The sequence below is a fragment of the Hypanus sabinus genome, chromosome 7 (genome assembly GCF_030144855.1).
Source record: "Hypanus sabinus isolate sHypSab1 chromosome 7, sHypSab1.hap1, whole genome shotgun sequence".
NCBI lineage: Eukaryota > Metazoa > Chordata > Chondrichthyes > Myliobatiformes > Dasyatidae > Hypanus > Hypanus sabinus.
This window is the reverse complement of record NC_082712.1, coordinates 142,516,036-142,543,501: the sequence shown is the minus strand read 5'-3', so window position 1 is coordinate 142,543,501 and position 27,466 is coordinate 142,516,036. Positions and strand designations below refer to the sequence as shown.

The 27,466-nt window shown below is 38.1% G+C and overlaps 1 protein-coding gene across 34 annotated transcripts in view; it reads left to right on the top strand.

Annotated features, from left to right (window-relative positions):
- The window catches only part of stk33 (serine/threonine kinase 33), a 204,260-nt gene that overhangs the window by 26,964 nt on the left and 149,830 nt on the right, over positions 1-27,466 (top strand). For 18 of the 34 annotated variants that reach the window (XM_059975806.1, XM_059975816.1, XM_059975810.1 and 15 more), the window contains one exon: positions 22,216-22,309. The exons of 11 other annotated variants lie outside the window; for them this stretch is intronic. The gene's annotated coding sequence lies outside the window, so the exon portion shown is untranslated. Of the gene's footprint in view, positions 1-17,643; positions 17,822-22,215; positions 22,310-27,466 lie in introns of all 34 variants that reach the window. 5 more of the 34 variants (XM_059975828.1, XM_059975814.1, XM_059975809.1 and 2 more) reach the window with 1 other exon arrangement.

Sequence of the window (27,466 nt, the reverse complement as noted above, 5' to 3'; positions counted from 1 at the left end):
ATACTGTTGTTGGCTGAATCAAAGATAGTGATGAATTGGCATATAGGAGGGAGATTGGAATTCTAGGTTGAATGGCTCTACAACAACCTCTTACTGTCTGCAAAATCAGAACTGATTATTGATTACTGGAGGATGAAACTGGAAGTCTATGAGACAGTCTTTATTCTGGGATTGGAAGTGGAGAGGGTCAGTTACTTTAAATTCCTTGGGGGTTATTATTTTAGAGTGTCTGTCCTGACACCAGCAAGTAAGTGCCACCTCAAAGAAGGCATGACAGCGCCTGTACTTCCTTAGAAGATTGTGCAGATTTGACATGTCATCTAAAACTTTAACAGACTTCTATAGATGTACATTAGAGAGTATCCTGACTGCATCACAGCTTGGTATGGAAATACCTAGCAAAAAGTAGAGGATACAGCCCAGTTCATCACAGGAAATGTCCTCCCTACCATTGAGCACATCTACAAGGAGCGCTGCCACAGGAAAGCAGCACCCATCTTCAAGGGCCCCCACCATCTGGGCCATGCACTCTTCTTACTGCAGCCATCAGGAAGGAGGTATAGTAACCTTGCCACCAGGTTCAGGAACAGTTATTACCCCTCAACCATCAGGTTGCTGAACCAGAGTGGTAACTTCACTTGCCTCAACACTGAACTGATCACTGAACAAAACCCATGACTCACTTTCAAGGACTCTACAACTCATGTTCTTAGTTTCATTTATTTATTTACTATTTTTATTATTTTTGTATTTGCTAAACAGTGTGTCTTTTGCACATTGATTGCTGGTCAGTCTTGGTGTAAGTTTTTCATAGATTCCTTTGTATTTCTTTGTCCTAGTGTGAATTCCTGAAGAAAATGACATGTACTTTGATTAAAAATGTACTTTGAACTTTGTTTATATTTCTTGCATCTCTCTTCACCCTGAAACAACTTCAAACTCAACATTATAAGCAATTTTGCTTTTTCTCTGTGATTAGTTTTTAATTATAAATTAGTTTACTAGTTCAGCGTTAGAGTAATACATATCTATACACATTGAAAATGTGACTTTGGACACTCATCCAGATATTTGTAAAACCCAAGTGAAGAAATAGAGAGTTGTGAATCTCATTTGGTGACACTGTGAATTATAAACAGGAAAAATGAGGTTTAAGAGCAAAACTCCAAGGTAAGCAACACATAGCAAATGGAGCTTGTGATGGTGTAAGAGTTTGTTCATTTTAAATATAAACAAGATTAATAAATCTTTTTGAAATGATGAAAAGCTAAGGACTTGTGAAGAAGCAAAATTTTATTAATAATATAGAACACACATAAAACTACATAGTTAATATTCATGAGACAGGAATACAAAGGGTTGAAAGCTCTTTCATTTTGTCATTTATGAACTCTGGTTAGAGTATACTTAGTAGATTCTACTTAGGAAAAATATGATACCTGAGTTGGTCAGGTGTATGGACTACAATAATTCAACATTAAATTTTCTCAATTATGAGGATCAAGCATGAAGATGGTGGCTGGGATGAAATATATATCTTGTATTCAATTTTTATTTCTTAATAGTAGTTCATAAGCCAAATTATATTCAATGTGTCATTGCAATTGCAGTAATGACTTAAATTCTTTGTCTTTTGCTAGATGATGAATTAATGGAATTTGATTCATTTGGAAATACATTGATACTTTCCTATACTCAGCAGATGAAAGGGATGCTCCCAAAACACTTCTGCAATAATTGTCATTGCTCTCACTTATTGTTTCTGTTTCTTTGCAGCTAGTGCAACATTATTATTTTCTTTATCCTTGTAATTTTATCAAAATTCTCCTTAGCTGATTTTGTACTTTTTATTTCCCACATAATTTTTCTGATCTATATCTGGTGTATTCAAAGTAAGTTGCATCTAGTCATCATACGCCCGTAAGTCATTCAATGTAAATTTCTTATATAAAAGTTTTTTATTACAATTTTAATGTGCTATTGCCATCTAAAGTTACAGTTTCTTCATGTGATGGTATTGGGTTTGCTGACTGTGAAGTTCTAAACTGAAAAGCAGACCTTAAGTCCTATACATTAATAAATAGTCACGAGTACTCTCACTGAAGGGAGGTTATACTGTAATGACCCAATTTTCGAGGACTAGTTCATTTCCCTGTTTGCTCTCCATAGCAAGTTTCAAGCGATGGGAACCCTCTCCCTACCATGAAGAAGCTACTTCCCACTCGCAAAGTAGTTTAAAACACAATTAATTTATTTTCAGCAATATATGTTTAAATCCAAACAATGTTATTAAAATACATTTAAAACTACAGAGGAATTCTGTCTTAAATATTTCCAAATTACAAACCATTTCTAAAACACTCAAAGGATTTCAAAATGTAGGTACAATTCCTATTAACTAAAACGACATACCAAAGATACAGATGAACGAATTGTCTGTCACAGAAACCAAAACTAAAAAAAAATTGGCTCTAGTTCACCCTATGTTTCTTCAATGTTTCTTGATATTCCTTACCTCATTCCTAACAAGCTTGAAATGCTGTCTATATTTGTACACTTTTTCTTTGCCACTTGGGCGAATTCAAACATATTTCTTCAGCTATTCTTTTTATACAAACTGTCTAAAAGCTTTTTGGAGAGACAGACCTCAATTGCTATTGTAAAAATAAATTCTTTGTGTTCATAAAACTTTCAGCATTAATAGATCAGTTATTGATATGCCAAGTGTTTATTTCCATCTGGTCTACAAGCTTTCTTGAATTAAGCAATTTAGTCAGCATTGTCTGTTTTGCAGCAAGCCAAATCAAATAACTAATTGTCTGAACTGCATCTCCAGCAGTTGCCCTCATGGTGAGAGCCAGCAAATTGAGGCTCTATTTGGAGCTTGTTTGCAAAGCTGTGTTTTTAACTTCATGCTGATTACTGCTTGCAGTCTACAGTTTAAGAACTGAGGACTGGTCCCTGTTTATGACCAGAAGACATACGCTCGTTGTTTATTTTCACTGTTTGATCTCACAAGTGGCAGCTGCTGTATTTCGAAAGTGAGTTTGGCAAAACATATTTGTCTGAATATCCATCACGCGCAGAAACAAATCGTCAATTTGATAACATGCTTTTGTTTTATCTTTGTGCCAAAATGGACAATTTCACATGCTCCCATAGTGTTCTTCATTTTCTAGATCTTTATCCACTCATTTAATTTCCCTGTATTGTTTGGTAGTTGTTATGTGTTCAGATCCATTTGAACTTACTTTCACATTTCCCTTTGTCATCAACTTAGTTAGATGTTGTACTTCGTGCATTCATCCAAGTCATTTATGTATGTTATCGGAAAGTGAACCCCAGCACCAGTTCCTGTGATATTACATCTTGCCAACCAAAGACACGTTTATACATTCTGTTAGCTGACCAGTTTTGTCCTTGGCCAATGTGTTAGATCCTGCAACAAGAGCTTTTATATTTTGCCTTTTGGAAATGTAGGTGTAATACATCTGCTGATTCTCTTTTACATAGAACATGTTTCTAAGAATTAATTTAATCAGAAATTTGTCCTAATAGCTTAAGATGAGTGGGTTCCATCTTCTTAAGAACGAACAAATTTTTTCAGTTGAATCATGAAATTATAAGCAGAAACTGGTTAGATATAGCTTATAGCAAGATTGGGGTTTATATTTGGACATTGTGGATGCTTTAATGAAGCTTCTGTTAAGTATAATGGTTGTTAAAAATGGTGGCTAATGAAATGACAGTGCAATAATAATATTGTTAAAGGGCTTAATATAAAAGATTTTCTGTAACTGCATTGATTTTGAGTTTGATATTTTTAAAAATTTATTTAGTGATACTTGGTTAAAGTTAGTTAATAACTATTCAGATAGCATTAGGCTTTGTTAAAGTGGAAAAAAATGACTGAACGTTTCATATCTGCTGAATACTAACTCATGGCTCAGTTGCTTGAGTTGTTCAGTAATTTGCTGAAGCATGTGCTCCAAGGCATTGCCACTAAGAGGCTGTAGGATTGTCGCAGGCATACACTTATGGAGAGGAAACAAAGGCTGTAATAATAAATAAATTTCTAGTTATCAAGTAATCCTATTATTGAGTAATCTTGGGAGTAGCATCATCATTTTGATTTAAGATGATGCTACTGATGATGTGCGACAACTTATCTAGTAAATCATAAGGCAAGAGAATGGACTAAAAACGTGTAAAACCTTTCATGAAGCAAATTGTGGTGAAATGTTGCCACAGACGGTGAGGAGGCAGGTGTGGGTGAATCTGGTTTGAGGGATGAGCATTGTGAGGTGCAGCATGTTTGAGCTGTAGATGGAGATGGAGTTTGTATCGCTGTTGGAGATGGAGTGAGTGATTTGGAGAGGAATCAATGCAGAATAGTTTTGATGCCCTTCCACTTGACCCGGGTGCGAGGTTGGATCGCTCCAGGCACTGAGCTGATATGGTGAGATCCAGAATGGCTTTGGACAGGGCAGCGCAGGCACTTAGGGGCATTTGGATCTGCGTCCTGGAACGTAGCACTACTTGGTGCTTAGACAATTTAAACACCAGCACAGATAGCCTGGAAGGCAGAGCATCAGGTATGGAGGTAAGAGTCAGGCTGATTTTGCTCACACTCCAGTGAATGTTCATTCCTTTCTTCACGAGGCTGTGGACTGATCCGGCTGCTATACATTTCTGCCCCGCTGTTGTGAACACTGGGAGCCAAGGCTTGGCTTGGGCATACTCTGGTTGCTCCAGGAGCAGATCTGGGACTCAGTCTGGTTTGGGATGCTGTTGGCTTGCTTCGGTTGCTTGCATGGTGTGTTTTTTATCTCTCTTTCTCTGAGCAGTGGTTTTTGGTCTTTTTTAAATTGGGTTATTTGAGTTTCTTACTTTGTGGCTGCCTATAAGCAGACAAATTTCAAGGTGTATAATTTATACATTCTTTGATCATAAATGTAATTTGAATCTTTGGAATTTTCTATGAATTATATGAATGGAAATCATTACTTTTGCTTTGTAATAGTCTATTCTCTGGAAGATTGGAGAATTATTTAATATTTATAGGGTTTTAATGCCAACCAGATAACATTCTGATTTTCTTACTGTTATATAGTTATTGACTAATGTATATATGGATTACATTTACTTATTGTGATAACATGTTCTGTACTGTTGTATAATTTTTATGTTTTTTTGTAAAATTTGTGAGATTCTTTGAGACTGAAAACATGGGAGAGTGAACTTTTCTTGGAAATATTGTTGGTTGTGCATTTAGGAGATGGAGCTATAATAATGAGTGGGGAAGATAAATTAGGAGATACCTTAGTGTTGGTTTCAACATCTAGATATCTTCAAAACTAACAGAAAGAAGACATGGACTTGTAATTTAAGTGAAAGCACTTTCACTTTCACTTTCAATTCACTTTCTCTGAGTCTCATGTGGAAGCAAGTATATTTTTATTGATGCAGGTAGCAACTACTTGTTTCTTAGTTGCTGGTAAGACTCAAGATTATAGTATAGTACAGGTCAAATCATGGACCTGTTATGGATCTTTGATAAGTTATTAGTTAAAATGTCACTGTGCACATGTATTATACCTCAGAAATTAAGCTGTGCAAATTGGTTTCAGTTTTTTTCCCTGACGAATGACGTGACTTCAAGCATCTCGTTTTGGACCAGTAAGATTGATGGGTTTGAGCTCAGTACAAAGAAGCCAGACAAACTATGCATCATTCTGAGCAGCTTTGGTAGACATGAAATCTAATTGTGTTGCATATTCCACAAAAAAATACATACAAATGACCTAGATTGCTTATCAGAATTGTTTAAATCTATGATGAACTTAGTATATAATCTAGATGATACCAAATGGAACAATTAAATGAGCACCCTGCAAGCTGTTTCATTTCCACTGGTAAATTCAGCAGAATGCTATTGACAAATTTGGTGAAACTGCTGGATATTAATGTGTATTTGGGCTCACTTGAGCTCTTTCTGAGTAGTGACGGGGATCTGGGATCTTTAAAACATATGTTGACTGATTTCTTGACAGTTAATTGTGAGAAGAGAAATTTCAAAGAGGTCTACTTGATGGCCAAGCTCTCTATACTATTTAATATGTATTTGTTACTTAGTGACCTCATATGAGTGGAACGATGCTGAAACAGCCTTTATGATGCAAGCACTTGCAATGATAGTGCATTATTTGACAGGAAGAGAATTTAAGTTGCTAAGGATATAGTTAATGTTTTACTTTGCTAAAAGAAAACAAACACATCAATTGCCTTCGTGTAAATAAATGAAAATTGTGAAACAAAACATAAGTAAACATTTCGTCTTTTTCCCTTCATCCTACGGGATTAAAATTCCAATTCAAATGATTGGGCTCTTGAATTCTGCACTGGATCTACCTTGGCATATGATGTAAGAGTAGATTATTCGACATAAATGTTGGGGTATGATAACAAGCTTTTGGACTATATAGTGTTCAGCTGTAGAGATTAGTCAGAAAAAGGCCAGGACCTTCCAGATGCCACATTTGCCTTTGCCTGTGGTGCGAGCACCATTGTTCTGTGTTGAATTTTGGGCAACATGCGCAAGATAGGGGTATTCTGACTTGTGCTACATTTGTTCTGTTCTTGTGTTGTAACTGAACATAACATTTATTTTTCACAAATAATAATTGACATAATTGCATTATTCTTGATCCTGTCTAATAAGTTAAACAAAAGCTCAAACCAATAGGTTAGTACTGTCCTAAATTTAAGAGAGAAACTTTTTTAATATTCTGAAATAATTTGGGTATTATATCTGATTTTTTAATTTTGTGAATGGATCTTATTTAAGTTTCTTTTGTTCTGTTTCTGACTTATGGGTTGTTATGTGTACACAGAATATTGGCTTCGCTGATGCCTGGCTTTTACAAAATGCTGTGATCATCATCCTTGCTATCAAATGATAGTAGATTTTACAATAATATGAATATAATATTATTACATTAACTCAGAATTCTTAATACTTTTGCTTAAAACTTAATTCTGTTACAGGCATTTCATATGACTGCCATCTTCTAAAAATATATTTTTTGCAGTCTCTATTCTATTTGGCATGAGTATATGTGAACATTTGCAAATAAGAGAAAATCTACAGATGCTGGAAATCCAAGAAAAAGACACAAAATAATGGAGGAATTCAGCAGGCTGGGAAGCATCTATGGAAAAGAGTACAGTAAATGTTTCAGGCCAAAATCCTTCGGCAGGGCTGGAGGAAAAAAAGCTGAGGACTAGATTTAAAAGGTGGAGAGAGAAGAGAGAGAAACACAAGATGACGGGTGAAACCTGAAGGAGGATGGATGAAGTAAAGAGCTGGGAAGTTAATTGGTGAAAGAGACAGAAGACCATGGAAGGAAAAAAAGGGTGGAGGAGCACCAGAGGGAGGTGATGGGCAGGCAAGGAAATGAGGTGAGAGAGGAAAAGTGGGATGGGAAATGGTGAAGGTGAGAGGGTGTGGGAGGCATTATCAGATGTTGGCGAAATTGATGTTCATGCCATCAAACTGGAGGCTACCCAAATAGGATATAAGGTGTTGCTCTTCCAACTTCAGTGTGGTCTCATCACAACAGTGGAGGAGGTCATGGATAGACATATCAGAATGGGAAGTAGAATTAAAATGGGTGGCTACTGGAAAATCATGTTGGGAGAAGCACATCTTTTGCTTCCCCCCCCCCCCAATCTTTGTTTCCTGACTCCCTTGTCCATTCATCCCATCCCCCGATCTCCCTCCGTGCACTTATCCTCACAAACAGAACAAGTGCTACATTTTCCCCTACACCTCCTCCCTCACTACTATTCAGGGCTCTAAACAATCCTTCCAGATGAGGTGACACTTCACCTGTGAGTCTTTGGGTCATATACTGTGTCTGGTGCTCCCGGTGTGGTTTCCTGTATATTGGTGAGACTTAATATAGATTGGGAAAGGCTTAGCTGAGCACCTATTCTCTGTCCGCCAGAAAAAGCAGGATCTCCTAGTTGCCACCCATTTTAATTCCATTTCCCATTCCCATTCTGATATGTCCATCCATGGTCTCCTCAACTTTCGTGATGAGGCCACACTTAGACTGGAGGAACAACACCTTATATTCTATTTCAGTAACCTCTAGCCTGACGGCATGAACATGGATTTTTCAAACCTCTGGTAATGCTTCCCACACCCACTCTCTTTCACCATCTCCCATCTCCTTTTCCCTCTTTCACCTCATCTCCTTGCCTGCCCATCGGCTCGCTCTGGTGCTCCTTCCGGCTTTTCTTTCTGCCGTGGTCTTTTGTCTCTCTCACCAATCAAATTCCAGCTCTTTACTTCATGTCTCCCTCTTCAGGTTTCACCTATTGCCTAGTGTTTCTCTGTCTCCCCTCCCCCCATCAATTCCTCAGCTTTTTTTCTTCAGTCCTGCTGAAGGGTTTCGATCCAAAATGTTGACTGTACTCTTTTACATAGATGCTGCCCGGCTTGCTGAGTTCCTCCAGCATTTTGTGTATGTGGACATTCAGTGGCTTATCTATCATAAGCTGCAGCTGAAAAATTTTACTTATTATTTTACTTTAATTCTAATGTCAGTTGAATAAACAGCCTGGACAGATGTATAATTCTATTCAATACTTCTGTCTGTTATTTCCAGTAGTGGAGTATCTTAAAGTATCAAACTTTGCATATGTCAAATGGAGAGAGTTTTACCACCATTTTTGACTGCTGTTGTAGCTATCTGAATAACGCAATTTGAGTTAGTACACCTGAACAGATTTTGTGTAAGGTTTGTATCTTCCTGCAACAAATTAATGAGTAGTTTGAAAACAAAATGTACATCAAGGTTCTGTAACAAACACCCATTATTAGAAATAGATTTTCATTATAATAGCATAATTCCATGTTGTATTGACTTCTTTTGTACTCTTAATGTATATGTGCTTCTGTTTCAAATTTGAAATATCTTTGAAATAATTTTGTGAGCTTGTTATTTTGGATGAAATGATAGACATTTTAGGAATCTGTCAAATTAAATGTGGGTTTATATCGTTGTTCTTGCTTTAGTTAACTTGCCTTCTGTTAACAGCAGGCCTTTCAAAAGATGATTTGGTTTGTGCATATAGAAATAAATTTCCATTCATTACAGTGAGCATAAGAGCATTAGACAACCATCCCATATCTAGAACCATTATTTGTTATTGAACCTGAAATATATTTAAGATGTAATAAAATCAGCAAATTTTGGTTAAAATGACACCAGACTTAAACATCAATTGAAACATTAATTCTATTTTCCCTCCATAAATGCTATTTTATTATTTCAAATTTCCAGCATTTGTTGTAGTTTTGCCTTTTTATTTTTCACATGTATTTTATACCACATCTAAGTTTCTGATGTATATATTGTGTAAGCAAAGTGTAGAATGGATGGAACTTTGCGACAATGAAAAAGAAATCTGCAGATCTGTAAAATTCCACATTCAACAAATAATTCTTTGCTATAGGCACCTTTCAATGATATTGCATCATCAGGTGCATATTCTCATCTACTCCCCTTTCTGCATTTTACCAGGTACCAAATCAAATCAAGCTTAATTATCATTCAGCCATACATGGATACAGCTGAATTGAAACAGTATTCTTCTGGGGCCAAGGTGCAAAACATACACAGCACATTCAAAATAGCGAGCAAAAAAACACGTGCAGCCCAAGACCCTGAGCAACATGTCCTGCAAATTGATGATGCAGACGCCGGCACTGCATTCCATCCGGCATTCCACTGATTGAACACTGGAAGGCAGCTCTGATGGGAGAGGTCAGCCCCTAACTTAGCACAGACAGCGTGTTGCACCACATGTGGTGTCACCTCTTCTGGATTGCAGCAGCAGGAAACCCTATGGCTTGACACCTAGTCCTAGCTACAACTGAAGCTATGCAGCTTTCCCACCCTCTTGTCAAGCCACCAAACCACCCTGTGGCATCTTACAGAGATCTGTGATCACAAGAGAAACGCCCAAGGCAATCACTCATGGTTACATTGCATGCCACCTTTGCACACCAACTCTGATGCCTTTGAGTAGCAGGCAGTTTCTCCAAACCCAATCCAGCTCCTCTGACACGTTGGCCAGCCACTCTGATCAATGAGCAGCTCACGTAGACCTGAAGCACCCAAAGTTCCTGGAGTCCAGTATTGCCTTGCTATAATAAAAAACAGATACAACAAATAAAAAAACACCTTTGGCTAGCCCCCCCCCCCCCCCCCCGCAGCCAAATGCGCTGCCATCTTACAACAAACTAAAAATGCTGGAGGAACTCAGCAAGTCAGGTCTGGAAATGAGGGGAAAAGAGCCCAGAATAAGAAAATGGGGGGGAAGATGAAAAGCATACAATCTGGCAGGTAATAAGTAAAGCCGGGTGTGAGAGAAGGTGGGTAGGTGAAGGATGGGGAATGAAGTAAGGAGCTGGGAGAGGGTAGGTGGAATAGGTAAAGAGCTGAAGAAGAAGAAATCTCATGTGAGGACAGTGGATCATGGAAGAAAGGGAATAGGGAAGGAAAACAGGTCGAAGATGCACAAGTGAAGAGAAGGGGTGAGAACAGAACCACAATGACGAATAGAAAAAAAAGAATTGAAGGGGGGAGAAATAACTGGAAGCTGGAGAAATCCATGTTCATGCCATCCAGGTTGAATACGAGGTGTTGCTTCTCTAACCCTCGTTTTGCCTCATAATGGTACTAGAGGAAGCCATGGACAGATATGAGAAGTGAAGTTGAAATGGATGGTCATGAAGAGATTTTGTCTTTTGTGGTGGACAGAGCGAAGCAGTTCCTGAATCTGTCAGGTTACATGAATGTAGAAGAGCCCCATTGGGTTCCGTAGATGACCCCAAAAGACTTGCAGGTGAAGTGCTGCCTCACCTGGAAGGACTGGTGGGGCCCCAGATGGTGGTGTAGGGACAGGTGTATCATTGTTGATGCTTGCAGATTAAGTGCCGAGAGAGATCAGAGTGAAGGGGTGAGAGGACAAAAGAATCATGTAGAGAGCGATTCCAACAGAAAGGGGATGGAGAGAAAGATGGGATGACGAGAAAGATGTACTTAGTGGAAGGTCCTGTTATAGATAGTGGAAGTTACAGAGAATGATGTGCTGGATATGGAGGTCCATGGGGTGGTGGTAGGTAAGGACAAAAAAAAAGTGCCCCCTTCCTTTCCAATCATATCAAGGGTCTTGTCCTGAAACATTGACTGTTTATTCCCCTCTACAGATGTTTCCTGAGTTACTGAGTTTTTGGTTCTCAGTATCAGTGTTCCAGTATTTTGTGTGTAATGCTCAAGATTTCCGACATCTACAGAACTTTCTTGTGCTTAGTCCATTTTTCCATTCCCACCTGCCCTTCTTCTGACATTTACCACTGCAACTTCAGTCAATGTAACACTTGTACATTCACCTCTTCCTTTACCACTATCCAGTGCCCCAATATTCTTTTCCAGATGAGGCAGTGATTCAGTTGCCTTTCCCTTAACCAAATCTAATGTACAATCTAATGCATTTAGTACTTAAGATGTTTCACTGGCACTGGAAAAATTAATTGCAGATTCGATGACTGCTTTGTGGATCACCTGCGTGTGGTCCACAAGGGTAACCCTGAGCTTTCTCATTACCTGCCTCTTTAGTTCTCTATTCCTCTCCCACTCTGATTTAGCAGTCTACAGTTGACTCCTGACTGTTACAATGAGTCCCAATGCAAGCTTTAGGAAAATCACTTCATTTGTTCCTTTGTAGCCTCTGAACTTAATATTTTAATTCTACAACTTAAAGTAATTTGATTTTTGATTTGTGATACTGGCTCTGACTTTGTTCTTTCTTCCCCTTTTTGTTCCTACAGCACCTGAGCAGGCATGTATCCTGCTTTACACTTCACACCTCCTATATGTGTTTGTCAATGTTCTCATTCTCAGACTGCCACTATTCACTTACTAATGAGATAACCTTGTCTACAGCATAGGTTACATCCACACTAGACCGGATAATTTTGAAAACGCCGGTTTTGCATAAAAACAATAGGCGTCCACGCTATGTGTTTTTGAAAATATCTCTATCCACTTTGAAACGGAGATTTCGGCGGATCTCCTCCTACTGGGCATGCACAGGACACATCTACCGAAAACAAGCGACATGTTTGGTGTCGAATCTTACCATAAAAGTGTGTGTTTGTGTAGTTACAGACTAGAAAAACTTAAAACGATGAACAGCTGTTGGCTTTTGCGCAGGCAAACTTAAAAGTAAAAAAAAAACACATACTGGAGCGTATGGAGGTAACCGACAGGGAGTTCACAGATAGAGTGACTGGGCTGACGACGAACATTGAAAAACTGACTAACTCTGTTGCATTAATAAAGCATCTTGTTAAATGTATGAACGTTTTAGTGTCTGCATCAGTGTTATCTTGTATTTTCAAACAATGTTACATTAGGCTGTTACACATCTGTTGTTAGAGAAGTACTTGCATAAATAGGTAAACCACCTTCATACGAGCAAGGACAGAAAACAGGGCAAAGTGAGTATACTTATTTATTCAGTAAGTTATTGGTCGAAGTATTTGGTGAGTACATTTCTAACTCTTCTGGCTTCAGTCTTGTTGCCATCTGTTCTGAAATTGTTAGGTTGCGTTCAAGAAAACAATAAAATAGCATGCTGCTGTCTGATAGCGTTTTCAGAAGTTTCCAGTTACCCCGTCCACACTGATCTGCCTGAGCAGCTTTTTCAAAAATACCCTCCCTGGAAAGTGTTTCTGAAAAGCTCCGGTTTCGCAGGACAAAAACACCGTTTTAGTGTGGAAGGAGGGGAAAACGAAGAGAAAAAGCTTCAGTTACGGATTTATCTGGTCTAGTGTGGACATAGCCTTATTCCCATGGTCATCCTGGTTTTATCCACTCCCCATTTCCCCTGCAGCTTCTTTTGTCTCCTTCCCAGTGCTGTTGGAGGGTTGTTAACTAAAAGGTTAAACCCATTTCTTGTGTAAATGTGGCCTGACCTGCTGTGTGTTTTTAGCATTTTCTGTCTTTATAGCACCAGGCTCATAGGCAGTTTCTATCCCACTGTTATGCAATTGAAGATTTCCCTCGTATGATAAAATGGACTCTCAACCTCACAGTCTACCTCATTGTGACCTTGCACCTTCCTGTTTACCTGTACTGTACTTTCTCTGTAACTTAATAATTAATTCTGCATTGTTATTTTATCTTGTGCTACCTCATTGTAATGAATTGATCTGTATGGACAAGTTTTTCCCTGTACCTCAATACAAGTGAAAATAAACCATTGTATGTTTTCACAAAAAGAGATGCCTGACTCTTACATGCAAGAGATACTGCAGATGCTGGAAATCTTGAGCAACACACACAAAATGCTGGAGGAACTCAGCAATTCAGGTAGCATCAATGAAGGGGAAATGAACAGTCAACATTTTGGTCTCAGCTCTTTGTATTTCTCTCAGTAGCATTTCATTTGTGGATGCTTTTTCTTTCTTGTCTCTTACTATTTAATTCAGCCCTGGCTATTTTATGTTTGGGAAATAGACCTGTGTTAAATTTCTATTTGAGTACCTTACACTGATTTGCTGTCACTTTATCCAATAATAAGTTGTTCAGTGTGCAGTCATCCCATCTAGCTGAAGTTGTAATTCTCTAGCGTTCCTTTATCTCAGATCTGCATTTTACCTTTTATCCTGTTTACAAAGCTATAGGTGATCAATGAGTGTTTATAAAGTAATATCTACTTTCATGTGAAACAGTTATATTGATGCATGAAATTGTTTTGGTTTACATTGTTTATTTCAGTGATAAAACTTGGAGATAAGCTAGTGATTAGGTTCCTACAGGCATAAATTTCCAGGTGCTATTGGGTATCGTTCAGGAAGGGATATGCCAAACTGTTTGTTTTCAGTATCTGCCCAGTGAATTAAAGGTGATGTAAGGTGTCAAAACTGAAATAGATTAATTCACCACAAATTGTGCTTTACACTTGGGTACTCTGGTTCTCTGTAATTTAGCTGTATGATGCTAGAGGTGCATTACTAAGTAGTTTATTTGGGGAATGTACTTAATTAAAAAGCCTTTCCATTTTGAAAAGTATGCAACAAGAACATGTTATTCAAAATGATGGATCAGATTCAGTTAAATAAATTAGAATTTATTTAAGAAGAATTTATTTATTTAAAGAAGATTCTTATTCTTCTTTGCTTGAAGAATAAGAATCAACTTCTCCAAGTGAGTGTAGTTATTAAAATTAGAAGCGTTGGTGTAGCATGAAGAGGGAAGCTCGCAACAAAGCGATGAGGAAACTTAAGTTATCTTACAGAGTAGTTGGGTAATAAATTATTGATACTGTTCTCTTAAAGAAATCCTCAGTAAATGTCAACAATATAATTTTCTAAATGGCATTCCTACTGCCTTCTTAAATTTTCCCCTCCAATGCTGATATCTTCTGCAATTCTTCTTTTGCTTATCTAATATTATGCAGATCCACATCAATGCAAAACAAGCATCATGCAAGGTGATGCTTTTCTTATAGTGAACATTTAGCCCAGTGCAAATTGTGTATGTTAATGCTTATTTCATCTGTGATAGTGTTCCAATGAGGAAGGTGCCCTTTAAACATGAATCTTCAAAATGATTTTCATTCATAACACTTGAGATAGTTATGGTGGATAGTGATTGCTTTGGATCTTGAGTGCCCAGATTTCTGTTTCCTATCACAGCCAAGGGAAACTTTGCCAGGTATCTTTGTGGAACTAACAAATACAGTTAGTTAGAGTTAAAGTTATAAATGTACTACTTTGGTCTTTCTGCAAATGAATGCTGAGTTTCACCATGGACCTGTATATCCATGGATTTCTATACACTTACCATCAGCCATTGTGCAGAGCCCACTTCCCAAATGTGGAAGCTGCCTTTATAGATGCGCATGATTTATATCTTTCATGACAAGAGGTATTGCAGAACTATTGGATATGTGGTACATTACATTTATCATACAAGCATCTTGTACACTGAATTTTATGAGAAAGAATATTTATCTTGAAAACGTCAACACTAAACAAAAAATTGTAAATCTACTGCTTGCTGTCAAAAATACCCAGGAATGTGACAAGGTTGTGTAATACCCTGGTTACAATATGTACTGCTAATGGTGTAGGGTATTTCATTTAATAGCTTTATGTAGAATCAGTGTGTGCAGCTATTAGTGTTTGGGTTTCAAGTAAAGATAAGTGGCTGTGATGTTCAACTTAGGAATGTTGGGTCTGCCAATCAGGATGGTGTCATTGGGAAGAGGTTCTAGAGGAAGCTTGGCAGAGAGGGTTTTGTGATGGACCCTAGTGGGGGTTGTGGTCTTTTGTCAGGAGATGGAGAGAGAAGAAGATCAGGAGAGACAGCTATAGGATTCGATGCAACTAGAATCTACAGGGATCAGTGTTGGGACTGCTGCTTTTTACTGTGTATGTCAATGATTTGGACTATAGGATTAATAGATTTGTGGCAAAATTTGCTGATGATGCAAAGATGGGTGGAGGAGTAGGTAGTTTGAGGAAACAGAGAGCCTGCAGAGAGACTTAGATAGTTTAGGGGAATGGGCAAAGAAGTGGCAAATGAAATACAATGTTAGAAAGTGTATGGTCATGCACTTTAGTGGCATAAGTAAATGAGCAGACTATTATTTAGATAGGGAGAGAATTCAAAATGCAGACATGCAAAGGGACTTGGGAGTCTTTGTGCAGGATACCCTAAAGGTTAACACAAAGTACACTGCAGATGCTGTGGTCAAATCAAGACGTACAAAAAAGCTGGATGAACTCAGCAGGTTGGGCAGCATCCATTGAAAGAAGCTGTCAATGTTTCGAGTCGAGACCCTTCATCAGGACTGAAACCTGACGAAAGGTTAACTCCAGGTTGAATCAGTGGTGAAGAAGGCGACTGCAATAATGGCATTCATTTCTAGAGGTATAGAATATAAGAGCAGGGATGTGATATTGAGGCTCTCTATAAGGTGCTTGTGAGACCACACTTGGAGTATTGTGTGCAGTTTTGGGCTCCTTATTTTAGAAAGATGTACTGACATTGGAGAGGGTTCAGAGAAGATGCATGAGAATGATTCCAGGAATGAAAGGGTTACCATATGAGGAATGTTTGGCAGCTCTTGGGCTGTATTCCCTGGAGTGCAGGAGAATGAGGGGGGATCTCATAGAAACATTCCAAATGTTAAAAGGCCTGAACAGATTGAAGGACGTCAGTTTAGAATAGAGATGCAGAGAAATTACTTGAGAGTGGTAAATCTGTAGAATTTGTTGCCACGAGCAGCTGTGGAGGCCAAGTCACTGGGTGCATTTAAGGCAGATCTAGATAGGTTCTTGGTTAGCCAGGGCATCAAAAGGTATGGGGAGAAAGCAGGGGAGTGGGGATGACTGGAAGAATTGAAGTCATACTGACCCTAGATGTATAGAGTTCGAGAAAACTAGCTTTCTCACCAGTGATTTCAGTGGCTGTTAGCAGAGTGGCTAGTGAGCCAAGTTTCTATAGAAGCCAGGTAAGGGGGCAGTGGTTTCAGTTGCTTATTCAATATTAATAAACATATATCATCTACAAACTATGGCAAACTGATAGCTTGGTTATGACTTCAGGAATAGAAACAATAGCATTATTTTGTTTGTCTTTTGAACTGCTTAGCCTTTTTAAGGGAAACAATGCTATCTCATGGTGCTGGCTGTTGTTACAGAAGGAAAGTGATGAAGGAGCTTGTTGCAGCATAAAACTTGTCATCTACTTTACACGCCAGTGGATTGTGAATGAAGTAGTTTGGCATCTATCTTCTGAGGTAGAGTGACATAAAAGCATTCAGAGTTTGGGTCACTATAACAGCCTCTTGTATAATTGGCCTTATTATTGACTTTATCCTAAAGATGTGGTTTTCAGATAAATTGTAGTTGATAAAGGTAAATCTCAATAATGATCGTCGTTTGAAATTGTGTACAGTAGAGTCACAAAATAGATACTGAGAAAGTGATAGAAATCATAGGCTTAGACTTATTCATAGATATAACAACCTGCATTGTGCAGATAGCCTTCAGTTAATCCATTGTCAGAAAAGGTAAGTAAAACTGGATATTGACCTTCATTATTGTTAAATAGGTGAGCTATCTGGAGTATTTTTGCCCAGTCCAGAGATATAAAAATTGGGTGTTTATAAAGGAAACATTCACTTTGGGGAAGTGGGTTCTGCATGAAGGCTGATGGCAAATGGATAGAAATACATGAATATCGTAGTTGTAAGTAGAGCATCAGAAATCTTGAACTGATTGGCAAAAACAATATCCTCTTCATAGTCACGGCACATCAACACAACAATTTATCCAGCAGCATCTCATTTTGATTAGCTTTTAAGCCTAGTGCTTTTCCATTATAAAAGAGATTAATATAAATATTCTGTGACATGGATACAGGCTTCTAATATGTACTTCCCCTTTAGAAAGAAAAAGTGAATTTTTGGGGCAACTGAAATAAAAGCAAGTTGTACATTTTTTGGTAAAATTGTTATGTATTCATATTCAGTATATTTTGATTCTTACAGGTCGCTGCCAAGTTTCCCTGTGTGTTACATACTGAACGTAAAATAAGAGCACATTCTCGGTAGATGACTTGCTATCAAAACAAACAACTACATGTTTGTTTCTCATCTCTTCGTCTTTTGTGTGTTATTCACAGCCACTTGGCTTCCCAGTACCACAAGCATTACAATTGACAACTAGGTAATAAGTTCTCATGATATTTATTGTTTTGTTCCTGTTGGCAAGAAAAATCCTGTGCAACACAGGCGGTGTACCACTATGTAATGTGGGTGAGCAAAAAGTAAACGGCTGCAGGAAGAGTGGTGAGTGAAGAATATGAGGGGAGAGAACGAGAATGGGATGGTTAAATAAAACAAGTAAGAGAGGACAAGGGAGATGGATAAGACTAGTTAATTTTTCTGGAATGTAATTGTGTTTGAAAATAATGAAAATATTTGGAAGTATGGGGCTGTATGAGGAAATAATAGAACAATGGAGTTACTGTACTGAAAGATTTGAATATTTTGCACTGGCAAATCAAACTTCTAATGATATTCGTGTTCCAATTTTTCTGGCTGTGATGTGTGCAAAAACGTCTGATAAATTATACAGTCTAACATACTAAACCTTGCAATAAACCTTATGAGGAAATGGCTAAAGTCTTAAAGGACCACTATTTTTCTAAACTTTTATTGATGAAAAGACAGCATCGCACCCATTGACCTATTTAGGCAACCAAACACAAAAAAGATTGTGCTAACTGAACAGAAAACCCAAGCAGAGCAACATGCCAAAGCAAAATACAGAAGTTTCACAGCAAATGAGAGAGTATTTGCATGAAAATACTTCTCTGGAACAAATTGCATTCCTGTGCTGGTGGAGGCACAAACACGACCCGTGTTGTAGACAGTTGAAACTAGTAATCATATCTGGAGAAGGCACATTGTTCAGCTGTTACACACTTCAAAAAAAATGCAGAACATCTGTAATGATCAAATGTCAAAGCCAATGCTCCCCCATCACCTGTCCAGTCCTGCTAAAGGGTTTCGGCCTGAGACGTTGACTGTACTCTTTTCCATAGATGATGCTTGGTCTGCTGAGTTCCTCCAGCATTTTGTGTGTGTTGCTCAGATTTCTAGCATCTGCAGATTTTCTTGTTTGCTCCCCCATCACCTGTGCTTTCTGAGGTGCCTCCTACTAACAATGCAGTATACAAACCAAGATCTATACATACACCAAGAGATAAAATGACTTTGGCATCATCCCCAGGTCATTTGTACCCTCACAGGAACAATCAGCCTCCAGACAGTTTGAATCTCTAGTGACTGACCCTCAGCACCTGGGGTAGAATAATTCCCAGGGTAATGTCTGGAAATAGGGGCAGTCTACTGAATTTGATGAATACTTCATTGAATGTTAATAGTTCAGCAGCTCATCTGTGTATGGGAAGGGGAAGAAACTTTTAAAATAAGGGGCAAGGATATGTGAATATATTCATGTATACTTCGAACCATATGGGCTGCTGTCAAGCTTCCTTGTGTGTTACGCATTCAATGTAATTTGAGAGGGCATTCTGGTAAATGACTTAACAAGCAAAATAAACAGCTGTAAGTTTGTTCATCACTTCTCCATTTCTCCTGTGTTATGTATGACCACTGGGCTTTGCAGTGCCACAAAAGTAACAGAAATGAACAAAGATATGCAGGGGAAAATGAGATTGAATAGTTGCAAATGTGCCCTTTCCTATTTGCAAGTCTCTGAAAATTTATCTCTCCTAAACACCCTTTTCTCACCTATTTTGTTAAATGTAAGCATTTTGTTTGAAGATTTGCCAGTGTGTCACAGATCTCATCTAATCATTAAAAATGTTCGCTGCTGATTTGTGAAACTATCAAATGTTTATCAGGTCTGTTGAATGACTCCTAATTTTTCAGTACCTATGCAAGTGTCTGAGACTAGAATGATAAGAGTTTTATAGTGCTAAGTGCGTTTTTTGTGATAAGTACTTTATTGGTAATTAATAACAGGAGGAAAATTAGCACTGTCTGTGCCAAAAAGAAAACTAGACATCAGTACATCTATGCAAACAGGAAGCTTGATAGTATTTAGATTTTAAATAACAGAATTATTATGCATTCCTCAAGTTCTAATATGTTTTACCTTTGGAAAAATGCCATCTCTTGCAGGTTTCACTTAACATGAATCATTGTGTGTATGTTTCAAGGGAGAAGAGTGGGAATTGGGCTTATTTGTTTGGAGCACTGTTTGAACTTGCACCCTGCTGTTTAATAAGAGCACACTGTTATGGCATCTTCTGCTCCTAGACTGTCCCAATAGCCTTTGAAAGCTTGAGTTGTTAGCAGACTTTAAACTGCTTTTAATTGTGTTCAATGATCAGAAGCATTTGCACATGAATTTTCAGTTAACACGCGTAACCCCACTCAAATGGCATATCATGCTACTTACTCCAAACTTCCTTCTGCACTAACATCTGATCTCTATCTGATTTCTCATCTTTCACATTGCAGTGTTTCTGGGAATTTTGTCTAATAATCAGTATTCTCATTGATGTAATGCAGGATGTCATTGTCCATTTGCATAAAAGGTTGTTACAAACTGCAAAGCAGTATTAATTTGATTATTTTTCTAAATGTTGTTTGAGGGCTAATTACCAAGGTACAAGAACTCCATGAATTATGAATAATCTGACTTTGAAATTTTTTCATGTATTTTAAGCTAGTAATAATAATAACATAGTTCATGGTTTTCATTAATGATAGTATGCAGTATGTATTCCATTTGTTTAATTATGGTAGTGTTAGAATTTTCATTAAATGGAAGGAAATTATAGCAGATTGATACAATATGTTAGTACAGAAAAGGCAAATTTCTTACTTAAGGTGAATAGGCTAATGGGCAGTTCTCAGGAATGAAACCCTTACATAACCTGAGGACTGCCTGTACTGGAAAGAATCTGCCAGCAATCTATGTATCCAACTGACAAAACAAATTGAAAACATATAAAACTACAAATGCTGAAATCTGAAAGAACAATTGAAACTCAGCCAGTTGAGTAACATCTGTGGTAGAATGTTTTGGGTCAGCAATCCTTCCTCGGAACTTAAGAAAAAGAATTTAAGATTTATAGTTTTCAAATCATGGCTGGGGGCATGGTGGAGGAATGAGCTGAAAGACTGATGACCATATAGAGATAGATTACAGCATATCAAGTAGCAAGGCATTTAAAATGAGTTACAGTGAGGAAGGGATGTAGGCATAGTAATGGGAAATGGTGAGAAAGCAGTTTACATGAAGATGAAAAATTTAGTGTTTTTTTTCCCAGAAGGTTCCAAAGAATAAGAGGAGATGCTGTTCTTCTAGATGTTGGGCCTCATTATGTCAGTGAAGATCTGTTCGATGCCAATAGTGAAATTAGCATAGTGTGATCCACTGAAGGTGGAGGTTAGTGGTTTGGAAAGTGAGGATAAAGCAACTTTAGTATATTTCTAATAGGAATGGGAAGTTTTGAGGAAATCAGGAATGAAATGGAATGAATGTGATTGAGGCGATAAGTTGGCTGAAGGTTGAATTGGTTGGTGTCCTAACCTGGAGATTAGATGGACGAAGAACAATGAAGATGTCACAGACACCGATGAGGAGAATGGAACAGAATCCTTGCAGAATGAGAAGTAAAAGACTTAACTGTGGAAGACAGTTGACATAATAGATGTTGAATGAATTATAGCAGAGAATGCAATATGGGTTTGCACAGAAAAGGCAAATTTCTTACTTAAGGTAAAATAGGCTAATGGCTAGTTTCAGAATGAAACCCTTACGTTCTCTAAAGAGTTGGGTGAACTTTTGGAAGATAATGATATGGTGCTATATTTGACACAGTTGATTTTCCATTCTGAAACATGAATAAGGAATACACTGAAAATAGAGGCGAGGGAGTCAACTACTGTAGGATTAAAGAATGGTGCGCATTTGCCACAAGGAACAAAGAATAGCTATGGTTTCCCAAACCAACATGTTTTATTTTGAGGAAGTGAATTGAGTCAATGAAATATGTAGCTAAATATCATAATAAGTTTGGCTAAAAGTAATTTGATGATGGTGGATAGAATGTAATTGGGCTAAGGAGGTTGGCTTGGTTGGAGGTATTTGAGGGGTTAGATCCCCATGATAAAGAGGAAAATGAGCCAGGAAAATATTATTGTAATGGATGTTGGAATAAAAACTGGTAAAGGAAATTATGTGAAAGTGTTGAAACAATGACTGTAGCAAGACAATTTTGTTGATTTTATGCAAGAGAAGTAAGTTGCTTAGAACTTTTTCCATCTCCATATTTTCTCAAGTTCCCTATCTGAAGGTCATCAATATGAAACACTATCCCTCTTGCTCTACAGATGCCAGCTGATCCTATTGAATATGTCTGACATTTTTTTTTGTTATTTAGATTTCCATCATTCTCCACAATAATTCTTTGCAGTTTAGTATATTTGAATTCAGTTCAGTATAGTTCTTTTCTATGAAATTGTTGATCTTCTGTTTATATAATGTTCATTAGTACTTATTTATTTTCTTCCACATAGGCGCAGCCACATGGTGACATATAAATTGCAATAATATGGATGGGGCTTTAAATATTGAGCACACTTACAGGCTATAATAGAACACCAGACTTTGGTAAGATGCCACGTTTTCTGAAACACTTTTTAAAAGAGTATTGAGACTTATAAATGTAAAGAATAATTTGCTGATCTCTGAAGTGTGCATTATTTTTGATCTTACAGGCATTTTTGCAATCACTCTTACAATCTGCTTAAAATCTAATTTACTCTAACCTACTGTGTGTGACTTTGGTAGTCCTAAATATATGCAGGCTGTTGTTAATTTCCACTTTTTCTGGTAAACAGTTTACTGTGTTCCATCTATCTATTCCTCAATCCAGTTAGCCCCTATGGTAACATTTGTTGTGTCCTCAAGTGTTAATGAGTGTGAGACATATGGACGTAAATATGAAGTGGAGTGGACCATGGCACCTCCTAAACCCTTTTTTTAAAAAAATTATTCAGTAACAGAGTGAAAATGGTTATAGTAAAATGAAATAAAAGTAGATAAATGATGGAGATCAGCTCCTCAGAACTAGGCAGAAAAATCTTCAAAGTAAAAATTTAACCAATGAACTAAATTAGATCCACTTTCCTGCGTTATACTTGTGTTGTTTGATTCTGTGTACAAAATCTTGTTTTTTCTCTAAATAACTTCCAATGTAATCAGTGTTCTGTACTAGATTGCTCATTCTTTATTTCAAACACTAATGCTGAAATGGCTTACAGAATCTAGTCATGCTTGTTGACTTTGCTCTTCTCTGAATATCAAATGTAGACAACAATTTTCTTCACGAAGCTAAAGAGCTTGAATTGTGGTGCAGGTGAAACTGAGTGTATGTTAGTAAAGGAGATGTCTTTTTTGCATGTTGTAATTTTGTTACAAAAGAAGACCATGTCTTTGTGCAGCATTTCTCCATGGAGAGCAGCTAGCTACTGCTGTAATTGTCCTTCTGTTGAATTCTATCTGCTTCATTGAAGCATGCCTGTATATGTTGAAAATGGCAGTCTGCTTGTGAACGGTATCTTTTTGTTCAAAAAGGACATTAAACTTTTCTTTGTGGCATCAGGAGGAGCTCAGCAGGCCAGGCGGCATCTATGGAAAATAGTACAGTCGACGTTTTGGGCTGAGACCCTTCCTTTGTGTTTGCTACTTGGATTTCCAGCATTGTGCAGATTTTCTCTACTTTGTAGCATATTGCCTTTCTTTCAGAACTTCAAACTGCATCTGTGCAGATGTCTAGATGGATCATGGTCAGACTTTATAGAAGCAACAATACTGTGTGGCCATCAGCTATGCTTTTACAACATTTGTTAGCTGAATTAGTGCATGCTGTGCAGGGGATCAGCAATAGTCTTATCACAAAGAAATGTGTATGATGTCCTGAGTGAGAATCATGATCTTCTAGTTTTGCACAATATCCTTTGAGACCTTGGAGATGAATTCTTCCATATTCTTGCATTTATTGCAGCAGGCCTAACAACTTGGTAGCTACCTGTTTGCTTATATGCAATAGACTTATCATCTGAGCATACCAAATCTGGTCCTCCAGAGTCCTCTGAAACCATATAGATACATGCACTTGTCCTCTGATTCCCTCTGACACAGCAATAGATGAGTTGTTCTCTGAAGAGGTGCTGTGGGGGTGTCAGGTGTAGTGATGTGGTGAACACTTTTTGTTTGTGCAAGTAAAAGACGCTGCAAGTAAAAGGCAGAAAAATGTTTCTCTTGTAAGCTGCAGCAAAACAACTTTATGGCAATGTGGCAGCAGCTGAAAGCATCAAACGGTGAATGAATACTGCCTGGCCTGTTACATTCCGCCAGCATTTTGTGTGTGTTGCTTTGAATTATCAGTATCTGCAGATTTTCTTGTGTTGGTGAATGAATTGGATGCAATGATTCAGATTGACGGGTTTGCTGTACAATGTCAGGGTAGATCTATAGAGTCTTTCAAAAGCAGAAGGGGAGGAGTATGCCTTATGATCAACTCCTCCTGATGTACAAATATATTATTGCTGTCCCAATTCTGCTCACCAGACCTGGAATCTCTTGCAGTTATGTGCCGTCCATTTTACCTACCACAGGAGATTTCCGTGGTCATTTCGGAAGCGGTATACATTCCACCTTAGGCCAATGTCAGTCAGGCTTTAGATGATCTGAGCAATGGGATCAACATGCACAAAATAGTGCACCCTAACACCTTCACCATCATTTTGAGGGATTTTGACTTGGCCAGTCTGAAAAAAAATCACTGAACAATTACCATCAACAGATCACTTGCAATACTAGAAGAAACAGCACACTGGACCATTGTTACACCACCATCAAGAATGCCTACCGTGCTATTCCAAGCCCTCATTTCGGGAAGTCTGATCACCTGGCTGTACTTCTAATCCCTGAATTTTGGCAAAGACTGAAGACTGCAACACCAGTAGTGAGGACCAAGAAGGTATGGACAAGGGAAACAAAGGAGCGCTTACTGGATTGCTTTGAATTGACGGTCTGCACAGTATTCAGTGATTCATCTTTGAATCTGGATGAATATGCTCCAGTTGTTACCGAGTTCATTAAAACCTGTGTGGATGAGTGTGTGCCTACAAAGACTTGCTGTACATTCCCAAACTGAAAGCTGTGGATGAATCAGGAGGTACGTCATCTGCTGAAGGCTAGATCTGTGGCATTCAAGGCTAGCGACCCAAGCCTGTACCAGAAAACCAGGCATGACTTGTGGAGGGCTCTTTAAAACGTGAAGAGATAATTTCGAATGAGGTTGGAGGCAACATTGGATGTACCACAACTCTGGCAGGATTTACAAGACATTATTTCCTACAAAGTGAAACCCAATAGCATGAATGGCAGCAGTGCTTCACAACCGGATGAACTCATCGCCTTCTATGCCCACTTCGAAAAGGCAACAATTATACCAGAGCCTAAGAAGAATAATGTGAGCTGCTGTAATGACTATTGCCCAGTAGTACTCACATCTGCAGTGATGAAATGGTTTGAGAGATTGGTCATGACTAGACTGAACTCCTGCCTCAACAAGGACCTGTACCCAATGCAATTTGCCTTTTGCCACAATAGGTCAATGGCGGACACAATCTCAATGACTCTTCACGTGGCCTTAGACCACCTGAACAATACAAACACCTATGTCAGGATGCTGTTCATCAACTTGTATCTCAGCTTTTAACATAATTCCCACAATCCTGATTGATAAGTTACTTAACCTAGGCCTCTGAACCTCTCTCTGCAATTGGATCCTCGACTTCCTAACTGCAAGACCACAATCTGTGTGGATTGGTGATGATATTTCCTCCTCACTGACTATCAACATTGGTGCACCTCCGGGGTGTGTGCTTAGCTCACTGCTCTACTCTCTCTATATGCATGACTGTGTGGCTAGGCGTAGCTCAAATACCATCTATAAATTTGCTGATGATACAACCATTGTTGGTAGAATCTCAGGTTGAGATGAGAGGATGTACAGGAGCAGGATATACCAACTAGTGGAGTGGTGTCGCAGCAACAACCTGGCACTCGATGGCTCTAAGACGAAAAAGCTGATTGTGAACTTCAGGAAGGGTAAGAGGAAGGAACACATACCAATCCTCATAGAGGGATCAGAAGTGGAAAGAGTAAGCAGTTTCAAGTCCTTGGGTATCAAGGTCTCTGAGGACCTAACCTGGTCCCAACATATTGATGCAGCTATAAAGAAGGCAAGACAGCGACTGTATTTCATTAGGGGTTTGAAGAGATTTGGAATGTCAACAAAAACACTCAAAAACTTCTAAAGATGTACCATGCAGAACATTCTGACAGGTTGTAGCACTGGCTGGTGTGGGAGGGCTACTGCACAGGATTGAAAGAAGCTGCAGAGGGTTGTAAATTTAGTTGGCTCCATCTTTGGTACTAGCCTACAAAGTACCCAGGACATTTTCAAGGAGCAGTGTCTCAGAAAGGCAACGTCCATTATTAAGGACCCCCAGCACCCAGGGCATGCCCTTTTCTCATTGTTACCATCAGGTAGGAGGTACAGAAGCTTGAAGGCACACACTCAGTGGAGAAGAGGAAGGATCTTATGGTCATGTCTGAAATTTCAAAACTTTAATCCTCGTCTGTTTGCTGTCTGTTTACTTTGTGATGTATGAGTGTATTGATCTTCTACCTTGTTTAAGCTTGAAGTTCATAAACTTCATGGCGAGCTCTATTAATGTAAGGTATACTATTGCAGTGCTTCAGCTTTCATGTACATTGTCTGGATTACACCACTTATAAAGTTGAGAGCAGTCATTATGGTAGCTCAGTCAAACTGAATTACAAATCCTGTTTGGTATTACAGGTTTACATTTATGTGAAATTTCACTACTAATTAGCTTACATTATGACCTGGTTAGAAATGCTTAATATTATATTAGGTTTTCCGCATTCTGGTAATCTTAAGCTAAAGAATTTGATTGAAATATTTTTTCTTTTATATAATCTATTTCATTTACTGCTTAAAAATCTGTTTCTATCTTAAACAGTTACACAACATTTCTCATTTGAACAAGTCATTTTCTACCTGTACACTAATGTCTTTACCAAATATGATACTATTGCTTTAAGAACTCTCCCATCAATAGTTTAAACATAAGTGGAGTTAATCTACTGGTTACTAGAATCTATTGGTTATTCTCTTCTGGAGTAAGTCTGATAGATTCAATGTCCTTGTTTTGTGTTCTTTTCTCTTTACCGGTAAACTAGCTTTGAATCAAGCAAATTAATTTGTTGTCATTTGCATGTGTCATTCTTTGCATCACATCAATACCTTGGATGTGGGGCCTCATCAGATGATGGATAACACTTGTCCACAAATTTGAAAATCTTCTGTATGACTACCAGTAGATCTGTAAGGCAGAACCTTTTACTTTTGAAACTAAGCTGGCTGCATCATGTGTGGTTGAACACGTGCTAATTGAATTCAGTAAAATACTGTGTACTGTTTTCTGCATTGTAACATTAGCTTTGCTTATCATTGGTTCACTGATTCATGACCACACCAAAGATGCAGGAGAGCAGTTTGTTTGCCCAAGGCTGAAATTACTGTCATGGGAAGCAGTCCTTTTCAGTGATTGAAAAAGAATCCCCAAATGTCATCCAGATGCTGTGGAAGCTATAACTGTATTAAAAGCTGTATTTACTGTGCACTTGCACTATAGTCTCTTGTTAGTTAGCAGCAAACACTTTAAC